This window comes from Eptatretus burgeri, chromosome 14 (assembly GCF_056783735.1).
Source record: "Eptatretus burgeri isolate ZD-2024b chromosome 14, Ebu_testis_v1, whole genome shotgun sequence".
Classification (NCBI taxonomy): domain Eukaryota; kingdom Metazoa; phylum Chordata; class Myxini; order Myxiniformes; family Myxinidae; genus Eptatretus; species Eptatretus burgeri.
Genome location: NC_140974.1, coordinates 36,646,459 through 36,660,735, shown reverse-complemented (window position 1 = coordinate 36,660,735; position 14,277 = coordinate 36,646,459). Strand labels below are relative to the sequence as shown.

The 14,277-nt window shown below is 40.7% G+C and overlaps 1 long non-coding RNA gene across 1 annotated transcript; it reads right to left on the bottom strand.

Annotated features, from left to right (window-relative positions):
- Positions 1-2,237: 2,237 nt before the first annotated feature.
- Positions 2,238-14,058, bottom strand: LOC147012973 (uncharacterized). Its single transcript, XR_015050963.1, has 3 exons — positions 13,736-14,058; positions 5,760-5,821; positions 2,238-2,756 (listed from the first exon to the last, which is right to left on the bottom strand). It is a non-coding gene; the product is annotated as an uncharacterized LOC147012973 (long non-coding RNA).
- Positions 14,059-14,277: the final 219 nt, after the last annotated feature.

The following is a 14,277-nucleotide window of genomic DNA, read 5'->3' as shown; positions in this document are numbered from 1 at the left end:
TTAAAATCGATACATAATTGTGTAGCATATTGCTCATTCTCACAGTGCGTGAAATTTGACGAGAAAGCTTACAGACTTTACTTTTTCAAACGAAGATCGAACCACATTATTGCTCATCCTATTCAATAAAATGAATGGTGTACAAAACCAACAAAATTTCAATTTCAATTATACTTACAACGTTGTAACAGCTCGAGGTATATGTCACGGTTTTAGACTTTACGATCGGTTTCTGATAAGTGCAATATGACTTGTAATTTGCTGATCCCTATTAATTTGTGATGCGTCAACATGGAAAGGACTCAACTGTGGGTTTGAACAAGACCATGTATAATAAGAGGAATGTGTCATTTGCAGTTATAATGAATCGGTAAAAACCAATATAGATAGCTTCTCTATTCGAATGAAGAGCATCCACAATGAGCTACCATAATAGGGATAAGAGATAGGCAGATGGACATTGTATTTCCTCGCATTCACATCATTTGATAATATAACAACGCTGAGGTCGAAATGAAAAAGAAACAGACCCAGAAGAGGTCTGGTCTGCAGAGGCAAGGATGGAGCGGGCATCCTCTTGAAGCTCCAGTAGCGCAGTCAATTACTGGCGGGCCAACGGAAAGGCCGGGTCAACGAGGCCGAGGCGAGAGAGGAGCTCAGGCCTCTTTGTTATACCTTCGATCGAATGACCGGGAAGGCGAACTGCTCTGTAGATGTTGCTTCTTCCAAATGTCAGGTCTCGAGTGGGAGATGGGAGGGAGGGCTGGAGATGGCAGGTGCAAAGGGAATAATGGCGATGGGGAACAGGGGAGGTGGTTGTACGCGAGGGAAAATACATGGTTTGGCGAGTCCCACCAGGCCATGACCTGGCTTTAAAGCAAATGGTGGAATGAACCAGACCTCAAGGGTATGCTCTAAAGGCTAAGCAGACGATTCATGCACCAAGGATAGAAGGAAAGTGTTCAGGAGAAACTTGACAAAAAGGCTGTGCACATCAAAGGATATAAGAAGGGCAGAAGTAGAGATAATTATCCATGTCTAATTGTTGAGTCTTTATAAAATGCATTAGATTGACTTTCATCAACCTGTAACGTTCTACATTTAGAACACTACTAACATTTCAATATTATAAGATACTATAATACAATACCACACAGTAAGTACACATGACTAGGATTGCTTATAAGTGATGTTTGGACATTGTACTTGACGTCGACTATGCTGCTTGGTGAATGGTGTCTAGTTTGTGTCAATGTACTCTGCAGAGTGGACAGAAAGTTCCAATACCCTTTGTGTATCACGAGTCATGGAATATTAACGGATTATGAGGATCGACCCATGTATTTTTTACATCTGCAAATATGGCAGGATTTTTGAGCCCTGCCACTCCATATGCATTGAACATACACTTTACCTTCCCTTGCCTTAAACCTATCTCCTCCAAAATCTTCTTATCTTCTGTGCTCAGTCCTCTACCCTCACTTATCTCTACTTCCCTTCCTTTTCTCAATTCCCCACTTCTCTCTCCAACACCCCAGTGTATTTATAATTAGAGAGCCCCAAAGTATTTCCACTTTCCTCCTGTGGGATCTTTCAGTGGTCACACCTTCAAGATCACTTAATCATAGCTTATTTGATATGGACTTGTTTGGGCATTAAAGTTTTTCATCCAGTACATATAGATATGTATTACGAATAAACAGCAGTGTGTGTGTGTGTGTGTGTGTGTGTGTGTGTGTGTATATACATATATATATATATATATATATATATATATATATATATATATATATATATATATATATATATATATATACATATATATATATATATATATATATATATATATATATATATATATATATACATATATATATATATACATATATATATATATATACATATATATATATATATACATATACATATATATATATATATATATATATATATATATATATATATATATATATATATATATATATATATATATATATATATATATATATATATATATATATATATATATATATATATATATATATATATATATATATATATATATATATATATATATATATATATATATATATATATATATATATATGTATATATATATATATATATATATATATATATATATATATATATATATATATATATATATATATATATATATATATATATATATATATATATATATATATACATATACATAACCATTGGCAGTGGGGCATTCTTGCACAATGCAAGCAAATACTCTGGTGCATCCTACATGCAGACATCATAAATATAAGCTTTACATATTTGATGCAGTTGTTTGTGAAAGAGCTTTATCTTCAAGAGCAGTGAGTCCTTGGTTCGAAAGAGCTTTATATCTTTGATTAAATAAATACTCAGTGGTTAGTAAAAGCTTTGTACATCATCTTAGATTAAATAAATGTGGAATAGGCATGCTTCCGTCTCGAAAAACAATGTGCTGCACTCTGGTATCTCAATTTCAAGGAGATGAGCAGCGCCTGTTATGGCTGAAAAATCCAATCTGAGAGTGGCAGTCTCACCCACAATTGCTGCAGACAAAAAGTAGGGGTAGGGCCAGCTTCAACTCCTGGCCCTGCGTTGAGCAAGCTTCTGCTCTCAGTCAGCAGCTCCACTCTCATCTGCCAGTTACACACCTGATGACACAGCACGACTCCAACTGCCACGGTTCTTAGCCAGCTGTTCTGAAATATCTTGCATACATCTTTGAAGCAGACCTGAGGAGAGCGAAAGAGAGGATTTGACACTCTGAAGACTCCGAGGAGATCGCCTCAGAGAGAGAAACATTTGCCTACCGCCACCTCTTCATGCTTGCTTTGTGCCTTGCCCGTCTCGTCATCTAGCTTGTTCTGCCTGCCACGTCACCATCCTCTGTCAACATAACTAAAGGAGGTATGCCCACCCGGAGTGACTCTGTCCTGTCTGGCGGAATGGTGGTCGTGTGTGGAGAAGGCATGGTTTTTATCCGTTGCACTTGGAGTGTTTTAAAATAAAGTAAAAGTGATTTAAACCTCAAAGTGTTGGTGAGCTGCCTGGAGCATTCTTTAATCAAAGAATCGGGACACATAAGCCAATTCAGGATAGCCCATATAACTGAAAAGGGGAGGGCAAATATCAATATAGGCCTGTGGGAGTCGCAATTAATGGGGAAAGGATGAATGATGTGACACAGGAGTGGCTGGAGACTCGGGACAATGAGAATAGGGAGGAGGTTGCTTGAGTCCAACAGAGTCTGCAGGATGAGGTGAGTTGGTCAATAAAGCATTTCCAAGAGGAGATGAAATTGACCCAGAGGACTCTCTCTGCAAGCCATATTTGGGCACCGGAGGCTCCGAAATTCAACACGCAGCTGCCTGGGTGTTTTATCCCTGGTTTTTATAACTCAGACATGGGGAAGTTGGGGGAAAAAGGCCTCCAAAAGGACTATCCTCCGAGTAAATTTGGACAGGTTGGGGAGCTTCGAGGCTTTACTGATGCAATTTGAATGCGTGTCCCGACTCAATGGTTGGAGCAAGCAGGAATGTACAGGGAGTCTGATGGAGTGTGGCATCCCTTGTCCATCAGAGCGCTGTCTGAATGAGTGTCTCGGGCAGGTGGGGTCACCGGACCCTGGAGGGGGCTGAGACACTGGGAGTCCAAGATGTTTCCCTCTGGGCACCTGTCATGGTGTACCATGAGAACCACTAGGAGGAGGTGTTGCAGGCCGCACTTTGGTGGCTGCACCACTGAGGACAAGCACGGCTGGCAGCCTCTCCCCGAGGCTCTGAAACAGTAGTAGGATCAAAATATGAAATAAACAGCCTAACCTCAAAAAAATTGCAAGAAAACGTTTTATCATGTTTTTCTGTAGTACTTGGTCCAGAGAACAACATATCAAAAGTTGGCCGAAATCGGACCATCAGAAAGGGTCAAACTTTGACGTTAAAAAAGATGGCTGCCACTATTAAAAAGTGCCTCATTTATTCTCCTATCCCATCATCTTAGCTGTTTTTACACATATAAGTGTAAAAATAAATAGTTTAAAACTGTTCAAACCAGTATCTCAGTGAATTCGCCATTCTATATTGAACATTGCATACCCAAGTGACGTCATGAGGTAATCTATGACGTCATGATGTGACTTTTTATTATTTCACAATTATGTGGCAAATTGATGATGATGAAGATTTTAGATGGTATTACTGAAGGCATGTAAGTTCATTAATTCTTCCTGATCAAGCACCTATCATTACAGTGCTGCCATCTACAAATATCTTCAGAATATTAAGACAAAGGATTCCAATCAGCTTCAGATTTTTCCAAATTTCACGTCCATCAAAATGTTGAATTATGATATAGAAAATGACAATATGTTTTGAAACTAAAGATCACACTGGTAAGATTAAAAAAACTTTCAATGGCCATTTTCCTCATTAGACAGTAATTCAGTTTGACTTCAATTAACACTGGTGAAGCCATGTGCATTTCTTGTGTAGGCGTACATGGTGTAAACTATATGTAGGGCAGAGACCATTGATGAAGTACGAACTTTCACCATATCCACCCTCCTTGTTCGAAGCTAAACATCAACTACGGAAACCAAACAAACCTGCGCTTCTCGAGGCTATAGGGAACCATGCTGCGTCCGTGGATGATGCTGTCCTTCAGTCTATTCCCAAGACAGAGCATTACGTTTTAGATGGAGGTTCCCTTCTACATCGCTTGAAATGGACAGAAGGAAGTACCTACAGTTCAATTGCCGATGATTATGCATCTTTTACAGTGGAACTGTATGGAAAAGCCACTGTGGTATTCAATGGATATGAGGGACCAAGCACAAAGGACAACACCCACCAGCGATGGAAGACAACAACTGTGAGAAATGCTGTGAACATTACAGAGACAACTAAATTTGTGGGGAAGAAGGATGATTTCCTTTCCAATGAAAAGTACAAAAAGTCACTTATTGATATGATATCAGCATGTCTGAAGCAAAAAGGCTGCCATGTTGTCCAGGCAGAGGGGGATGCAGATGTGGATATAGTGAAAGCAGCTGTCACAATGTCCACTTTCAAATCAACTACGCTTATCGGAGAAGATACAGATCTTCTAATATTGCTTCTCTATCATGGGAAAATGGATAGTAAAGAACTTTACTTTCGGTCAGACAAAGGGAAACCAAATGTTTACAATATAAAGGTTTTGAAGCATTTACTCGGAGATGATGTTTGTACTGATTTGTTGTTTGCCCATGCCTTTACTGGATGTGATACTACTTCTAGAGTCTTTGGGGTTGGGGAAAAATAAGTGTTCCAAAAACTCATCAAAGGTGATTCTGTCTTGCATTCCTGTTCAAAGATTTTCTGTGCTCCAAATACGGATCAAGATGCTGTAGAAAGTGCTGGCTGCAAGGCAATGGTGTCATTGTTTAATGGGAAAACGTCTGACTCTTTCGCATCAATGCGATACAGTTACCTCTGCAAAAAAGTGGCGACAGCAAAGACATTCGTAACGCCAGAGAGATTGCCCCCCACAACTTCAGCTACAAAACAGCACTCAAGACGAACTTATCTTCAAGTCATGGTATGGATGGGCCAGAGTGATAACATGGACATTACAAAATGGGGCTGGGACAATCAAGGGAACAAACTCACACCAGTAATGATGGACAACAACCCTGCTCCTGATATTCTGCTAAAAATTATTCACTGCAACTGCTCGGCTGGATGCAACACACTTACATGTAGTTGTAAGAAGTACGGACTTGATTGCACAGGGCTTGTGGACCTTGTCAAGATGGCAACTGTGAAAATATGAACCATGCACCCATTTTAGATGAAAACGAGGACGAATATGCTGACTTTTTTTTTGCTAAAGCAGTAATGGGTGTCGCAACTGGAATAACTTCCTTGGTACCAACTACCCAGGTATTATTTCAAAGAAATTGAACACATTGGTCTCCATGGCTGTTGTTTTTGCGTGTATAATACTGCGCCTTATTAAAAGGTATGGTTGTGGCATTACGATCTTGGCATCATCATTGAATTTATGATGTCATCAGGTCATCAAACAGGATGAAAACTATTTTTGTGAACATGTTTTCATAAATTTGGAAGTTACCATGAAATCGCATAAAATTACATCATGATGTCATTCATGAATGACGTCATGATGCAACTTTGGGACACTCCCAGCAACCTCACATGTTTTGGTACTTATAAGGTAATAAGTTTTATCGTTAATTGTCACTTTTAAAGTGGTTCAGAACTGTTTCTTTCGAAGGTATGCATAGATATTAGGTATTTTGCTCTAATGGCGGCCATCTTTTTGGACGTCATATTTACACCCTTCTGATGGTCCAATTTTGGCCAACTTTTGATATGTTGTTCTCTGGGCCAAATGTGACTGAAATAACACCATAAAACGTTTATGCATGTGTGTGTGTGTGTGTGTGTGTGTGTGTGTGTGTGTGTGTGTGTGTGTGTGTGTGTGTGTGTGTGTGTGTGTGTGTGTGTGTGCTGTGCTTCATTGTACAGTGCCAAATACAACTAACTCTTGACAAGATTTATTGAGCGTGCTAATATGGCATCAATAAAGTTTGTACATCTCTTTCTGAGTTTCACTTCGATGTCCAAAAGTGGCATGACCTTGGCCATTTGTTTTCAATTTGATCACTCTTGGCTGACTCGGCCTAAGGCTTCATGTCATCCCTTGGACTAATGATCCTCTGTGATAAACATGACCGACTGAGCCATGCTTTGTTGAGACTGCAAGCTTAGAATCGTGTAAAATGGTGAATAAATACTAATTAGCACAAGTGCATGTGGTACAATGGAAGAAATAAACACGCACTTCCAACTGATATTTTTAGTATGTGTAACGACTGCTCTTAAGGAGTCAATTTGAGTGTCAAGTTTATAAAGAAAAGAAATGATTCTATGTACAGTACCAAAATGTCTGATCCAAATTGACAAATTTAGATACAGGTACCATCGATACTTTAGGAGTGAGAAAAGGTAAGGTAGGTGAAAAAGCCACAACGTGAATTCATGACCCCACCCAAGGCAAAACTGGGTGTCTCACCCCATCACCAAGTCCACCCCTCTGCCTGCGGCACCGGCCGTTTCCCACGCACTGCCTGGGTGCCGGGTGGAGAGCTGATAGCCTACTCATGGGCACAAATGGGTAGCAGTGCTGAAGAGTGCAATGGAAAAGGGAGAGGGAGGAGGGCGACAAGGGACAGAACAGAGAACGCTTTTGGAGGTACATTTCGCTACATCTCGCCTCACTCCCCACCACAGCAACCTACTTCTTTCTTTCCTCATCCAATTCCCATGTCATTCAATTTTCTTTTTTCATTCCCTGTAAATTTCTTGGTTTAGCTCACAAAGCGATTTTGGACTTTAACTTTGGAAAATGTCCCACCTCATTGTTGAAGTGAATGATACTATCGAACCAAAAATAACGTTCAACAATCTGTATTAGCAATTCCTTTTGTGGCAAGAGAATCACTACTCACCTCCACTCATTTATTCCTCCTTTTCCCACCTGTGGAACCAACATTCACATTATCTTCAATCTCATTATTCCCTCCAGGTCTTCAAGACAGCTGTTCACCATGATCTCAGATTTTCCCCAATCCAAAACCATGATCTTTTCTATCCTCACCCCACCTCTGCGACCAAAAAGGAAAAAAAAAGAAAAAAAAGAGGAGTGCCAGCAGGTGTGTGCATGTGTGCATGGTTTGAAATGTTGGTGAAGAACAGTGTGTAGATGATGATGCATCTGTAGGAAAATCAAGTTGGGAATCATGTCACTACTTGACATACAAATGTTTCAAAGTTTGACCTTATCAAAAGTTAGGCATATTGCATTTGTTAATTGGGATCATTACAAGATACTGTAAACAGGACTGGTAGGATGGCCTTGAGGTATGCATACTTGCCTCTGAACTGTCTTGCCTGGGTTTGAATCCTGACTCAGATACAAACTGCCACCCTGGTGTTTCACAAGCAGGATGGACTGACATGGCCTTGTAATCGGTAATGTTTGAATACGTTAACATATATTATAATAGGTATATAAAATATTTTATGAGATAATGGAGTAAAGAAAGAAAAAGTTTAGTGTGTTTACCGGTACTATTTTTCCAATGCAGTTAACATAAAAGGATAATGAACTTTTAGTTGAAATCCATTAATTATCTTGTAGACCTACATTTCAGATACACACAACTTCAAATACTCGTATGCAATTTTCTGAAATATCTGTGCTGTCATGTGGATGAACACCCCCCCCCCCGCCAAGCCCCCCTCTCACCCCCACCCAGATCCGCAAGCGATTATTGATGCAGGAACCATACACGCTGGAATATAATTATCCCATGTATGATGAGAAATAGACCAGCTTGCATGAATTGACATTCATTTTCCTGTGTGTATTCTATCATGCCAGTTATTATCAAACTAAAGATGATCACTTATTTAATCCTCCAAGAGTTATCAATCAATAAGCCAAATCATTGGCATGGCAAAAATGGCAGGAACCCGAACACACACGCAGCCTAAACAAAAATAAATAAAAAAATAAATATATTTTTTATTAAATATGATCATGAAAGGCAGAAAATTCAGGACATGAAGACAAAAGACAACAAATAGGAAGCCGAGTAAAAACTAAAAACCCTTTCGAGGCAAACGCACAGCCACACATTCATACGGAACAGAGACAAAGTGCTTTAGGACCACAACACACTGAGTATATGCGAGAACTGAAGCTTGCAGGATGCAGACGAGGGTGGTAGAACAGGTGTGAAGAGGACGAGCAATTGATATATGAGCTCCCCTTGATACATGTTCTGTGTGTTAGCTCTTATATGAGTCTTGACATTGTTTGTTTAAAAAAAAAAACCAACTGGGCAAGAAGGAGCTTGGTCCTACAAGAATGTAACCGACAACCTGATGACTTCTCTGACAGAACTATAAAGGTCCGTGGTGAAATGGGAGAACGTTTTGGAAGGACACCAATCTCCGCAGCACTTCACAAATCTAGGCTTTATGGCGGAGTGGCCAGAAAGAAGCCACTCCTGAGAAAAAGGCACTAGCGATCATGCCTGGTGTTTGCAAAAAGGAACCTGAAGACTCAGAGCAAGAGGCAAAAAATTATGTGGTCTGAGGAGATGAAAATTGAACTCTTTGGCTTGAATACAAAGCTCTATGTCTGGTGGAAACCAAGCAAAGCTCATCACCCATCTAACACCATCCCTCACATAAAGCATGGTTGCGGCAGCATCAGGCTATGGGGATGCTTTTCAGTAGCAGGGACAGGAAAAAAACTTGTAAGGATAGAGGGAACAATGAATGGAGCCAAATACAGGAAAATGCTTGAGGAGAACCCGCTTCAGAGTGCAAAAGATTTTGGACTGCAGTGAAGATTTACATTCCAACAGAACAACGACCCCAAGAATACAGCCAAAGCAACACTGGAATGGCTTCAGAACAAGAATGTGAAAATCCTCGAGTGTCACAGCCAAAGCCCAGACTTGAATCCCATTGAGAATCTGTGGAAAGAGTTGAATATTGCAGTTCACCGACACTCCCCATCCAACTTGACAGAGCTTGAGCAAATCTGCAAGGAAGAATGGGAGAAAATCCCCAAATACAGACATACCCAAGAAGACTCAAAGCTGTAATCATGGCCAAAGGAGCTTTTTACTGAGTATTGACTCAGGGGGTTGAATACTTATTGATGCAAGACATTTCAGCTTTTCATTTTTAATTGATTTGAAAAAATTTCTAAAAACATGTTTTCACTTTGTCGTTATGGGTATTTTGCGTGGATTGGTGACAAAATTTTTGTACTTTAATCCATTTTATATTCAGGCTGTATCAACAAAATGTGACAAAAGTCGAGGGGTGTGAATACTTTCTGAAGGCTCTGCATGTTAAACTTAGCACAATTTCTTCTTTACTTCAGGATGCTGCACTTTGTAACCCCATCCATTTGAATTTAAGATTCCAAAATAAATCGGAATTTATATACATACATGTCTTTGACTAATACTGTCTGTCTGTCTGTCTGTCCCCCATCCCGTTCTGCCGAAACACAGAAATGTGAAATAGAAGTTGCTCATATGAGAGCATATGAAGTTTCTTCAGAAGTTGCTTCATGAAATAGAAGTTTCTCTCCTCAGAGAGAAAAAATTGTGAAATAGAAGTTGCTTCAAATTAATCCAAAGTTAAAGGAAAATTACAGGAATATCTCTCCCAACAATGGATGGAGATCCTCAATGCCAGACATGAAATCAGAACCAGACATATCACGTGCCTTTGATTTGGTCTGACACCCTGTCCTGCTCACCAAACTCTCTTCCTATGGTATCCAATGACATCTCCACTTATGGCTCACAGACTTCCTCTCCTGTGGCAGCCAACGTCTGGCCCTGAATGGAGTTCTCTCATCCCCTCTTCCTATCCAGGCTGGAGTTCCTCAAGGGAGTGTTCTCAGCCCTGTTCTTTTTCTGGTTTTCATCAATGATCTCTCTGACTCTCTGGAAAATCCTCTTCATATCTTTGCTGATGACTTCATCCTCTGCCGCATCATCTGTCATCCCACAGTTCGGCAAGCAGCAGCCTCTTCACCCTCTGCAAATTTTGATAAAATCACAAGCTGGTCCAACACGTGGAACATGTCTTTCAACCCTGACAAATCTCACACTCTTACAATGTCTCTCCGAAAGGACAGTCTGGAAACCCCTCCCCCACCTTCTTTCTCAACAATCCTCTTGAAGAAGTCCTTTCATTAAAGCGTCTTGGTCTCACTATCTGCCATGACCTCTCCTGGGAAAGCCACATTTCCAAGCTGGCCTCCAAAGCCAGTAGCTGACTGGGAATCCTCCGTCGTGCAAAGTCCTTCCTTGGCACACCTAAGCTTCTGCCCACATACAAAGCTTTAGTCTGCTGCCTGATGGAGCACTACTCTCCCCTCTGGGTTGGTGCTCCTGCTTCTCACCAATCTCGGCTTCATGCTGTGGAAACCAAGGCGTTTCGGATCATTGGTATCTCGCGCGATGAGGCTTATTCTTTGTGTCTCTCACTCTCTTATCACAGGCAGGTCGGTGGTCTTTCTGTCATCTACCATCTCCTCTCTGGCCTTGCCCCTCCTGCTCTGTCTGAGATATGTCCCCCCCATATTTCTGAAAGGCACTCAAGGTACACCAGCATCCCCCTTCTGGTAAATCTACCAAAATCAAGAATCACTGCTCACCTTCACTCTTTCATTCCTTTTTTTTCCCCACCTTTGGAATAAATTATCACACTCTTCAATCCAGGCCTTCAAAACAGCTATTCACCACCTCCTCTTATCTTCCCACATTCAAAACCACGATCTCTTCTGCTCCTGATAATCCACCCCAAACCCATTTTCAAATTACCTGCTTTCCTTCTTGACAGTCCCTGTCGTGTAGGGACTTTAAAGTCCCTGTCGTGTAGGGACTTTAAAGTCCCTGTGGTGTCCATATTGTTTACCCTGTGTACCCCGCACCATCCCTCTCCCCTCCACAGATCTCCTCTTGTCTCCTGCTCACCTTGTTGTACGTTCTATGTGTTAGCTCTCATATGAGCGTCGACAGTGTATACAAAAAATAAAATGTTGGCCAACATGTAGATTACAGTGGATTATTACTTCGATGTTGAGGTGTACTGAAGAACACAAGATACTTTATGAATTATGTGACAAAATACAAAGAAAACCACAACATTGTATCTCTTTTGGTTTGGTTGTTATGAAGTTTTTTTTTTTAAACCAGAAGAAGACTTTGTGGACAGCCTGTAAGCCTAAAATTATCTTAATTTCATCCAGGGTAAGTTTACCAAATCGAATGTTTTGAATAAATCAATAAGTTGTTCAACTCATTTCATGCTCTTATTTTATTTAAGCATCAGGTGCATACAACAACTCAACATATCCCTTTTTGAACCTCCCTGTTTTGAGCTCTTTCAACCAGTGAAACGATAAAATAATTCCTTTTTCTTTTCTTTTTTCGATCGTGATATTTTTACCATGGACTTCTCCTGGTGAGATATTAATATACTTTAAGCAATCAATGCATGACGTAGGCAGCAACATTGGGTCAGCTCTTGAACACTTTGCACACGTGTCCAACATCTTGGTCCTGTGCAAGCCTATATTGGAAGCTGCCCTCTCATGCCTTTACAGCCTCCCCAAAGGCAACGCAAACAGCAACGTCTCGTCGTATTGCAAAAAGGGTCTTGTCATACGGTTGGACGAACATCTAATGGATCTACCCTTTTACCCTCAAAGTGTCCTCTGTCTGTGACCTCAGATTACTCACAAGATATCATCTGCACTCATCTGTCTTCCAAAACCCCTGCTCTCAAGGATGTTTTACATGATGCAAGGTGGTAATTCTTCCAAATTATTTATGATCATTATTATCACCATACATGTTGTCACTCACACATGATGTATGCCTTTTCACTTTCATAGTGTGTGTGTGTGTGTGTGTGTGTTCTTGTACCCATTTCACCTGTTATTAACGTCACGTCATTGCAGTTCGACCCACCGCCACAATAGTTGCTGCTCGTTCTGCGATTGAGTTCAAAACACGGAGCTCCTGCCCTCTGGTGGTTCAAGTGAAGACATGTTTGGTACCACCACGGTAAGCCATTTACGAAAGTTTTACAATCATAGAACCATATATACTGCATCTGGGAGAGGGGATAGCAAACCACCCAGCACGACCCTTGCCAGGAAACTGCTTCGTCAGCACCAACACTTTGTGACAGAGTAAGGTACATCGGATTGACTGAATCTAAAGCCAAGGAACCATTTTGTGGGCTTGTCTTGGTTTTGTTGGTGCTTTATGTACCGGACCTTGATGCACTTTTATTGGCACCAGGAATTGAGCAGAAGCGATGGAGCATCAGCTACGACAGTGTATTTCCGGTGGTTAAGGGATAATCTATTTAATAGGTACGAAAATATGGTAGAATGCTTCAACTACCACGATGTACGCAGACACATTTATGAAAAAGAGGGATGATAAGTTAACCTCGATCTACGCATACTCTGAGCTGTCGAGGCTGGGTTCGAATCTCGAGCCAACTATAAACTGTCATTCTGGTGTTTCGTAAGCAGAGTGAGGGAGTACATTGACCAATGTGTACACCTTTCATTGGAGGAGATTGACCAGGTGTCCCGTCAGCAGGCACTGGGCGTTGGTGGACATTAAAGACCCCCACAATGCCTTTTGTGAGGCGAGTTATCACCGGCACACAAAACAAATCCAAATTCCTGCTCCAACCTCTGGGGGCACTGCATCAGCGGAACTGCATCAGCAGCACAGCCGCGCTCCCAGGTGTGATGCAACCATGAAGGAATGAATGGAAAAGCAGCAAGAATTCAATCGACTTGCCTGGACGAGACAACGTGACTTTTGTGGTGCAGTATATGTATTACATATGCAATCATGGGAGAAATCTTGACGTGTCCAGTAATGTACTCATAAATGATTCCCACCTCCCACGTGCATATGTAATCAATGAATGGACTTTTTGAAGAACACAGTTCTGTTTTCGCACTCAAACCTCATCACACACAACTACAATGAAAAAAACCTCAAAACAATTAAAATTCACAGAATCACCGATTATTGAAATATTTTTCATTGATATTAAAAAGGCATGAGAAATTGTACCTGCACGGTGGGCAGCAGGAAGTATGAATTCAGAGATCGGGACAGGTAGACAACGTCTGAAATTAAACTCGTGAAAATTGACGTCACGGCATCTCGGGATCTCAAGAAAAATACAAAAAATCCCGATTCGTGGAGCCACGCCCATTGTTTATTGGTTTAAATCTTGCTTTTAATAAGCTGTGCACCACCATAAAATTACCAGCCTTTCGTTGTTCTGCCCTCCAGAGACGACGTCGTCCATTCGACATCGCTATTTAATCATCTTCCTCAACAATAATGTTTGTAATTGCGCATTATACTGTCATGGCTTTCAGTGAAAATCAAACGTTCCTTCAGGACTCAAAAGCTTCATTTGAACCAATGAACAGGGCAGGATTTACTTGCTTGTCGGCCCTAGGCCAAACCTTATCAGTGCCCCCCCACCCCCCCCAAAAATTTATTATATATAAATACATCGTAATATTGTAATGTAAAAAAAAGAATTACAACATAATGTAACACATCAATAATTTTTAATCAAATCAGTTCCATATCAAGTACAT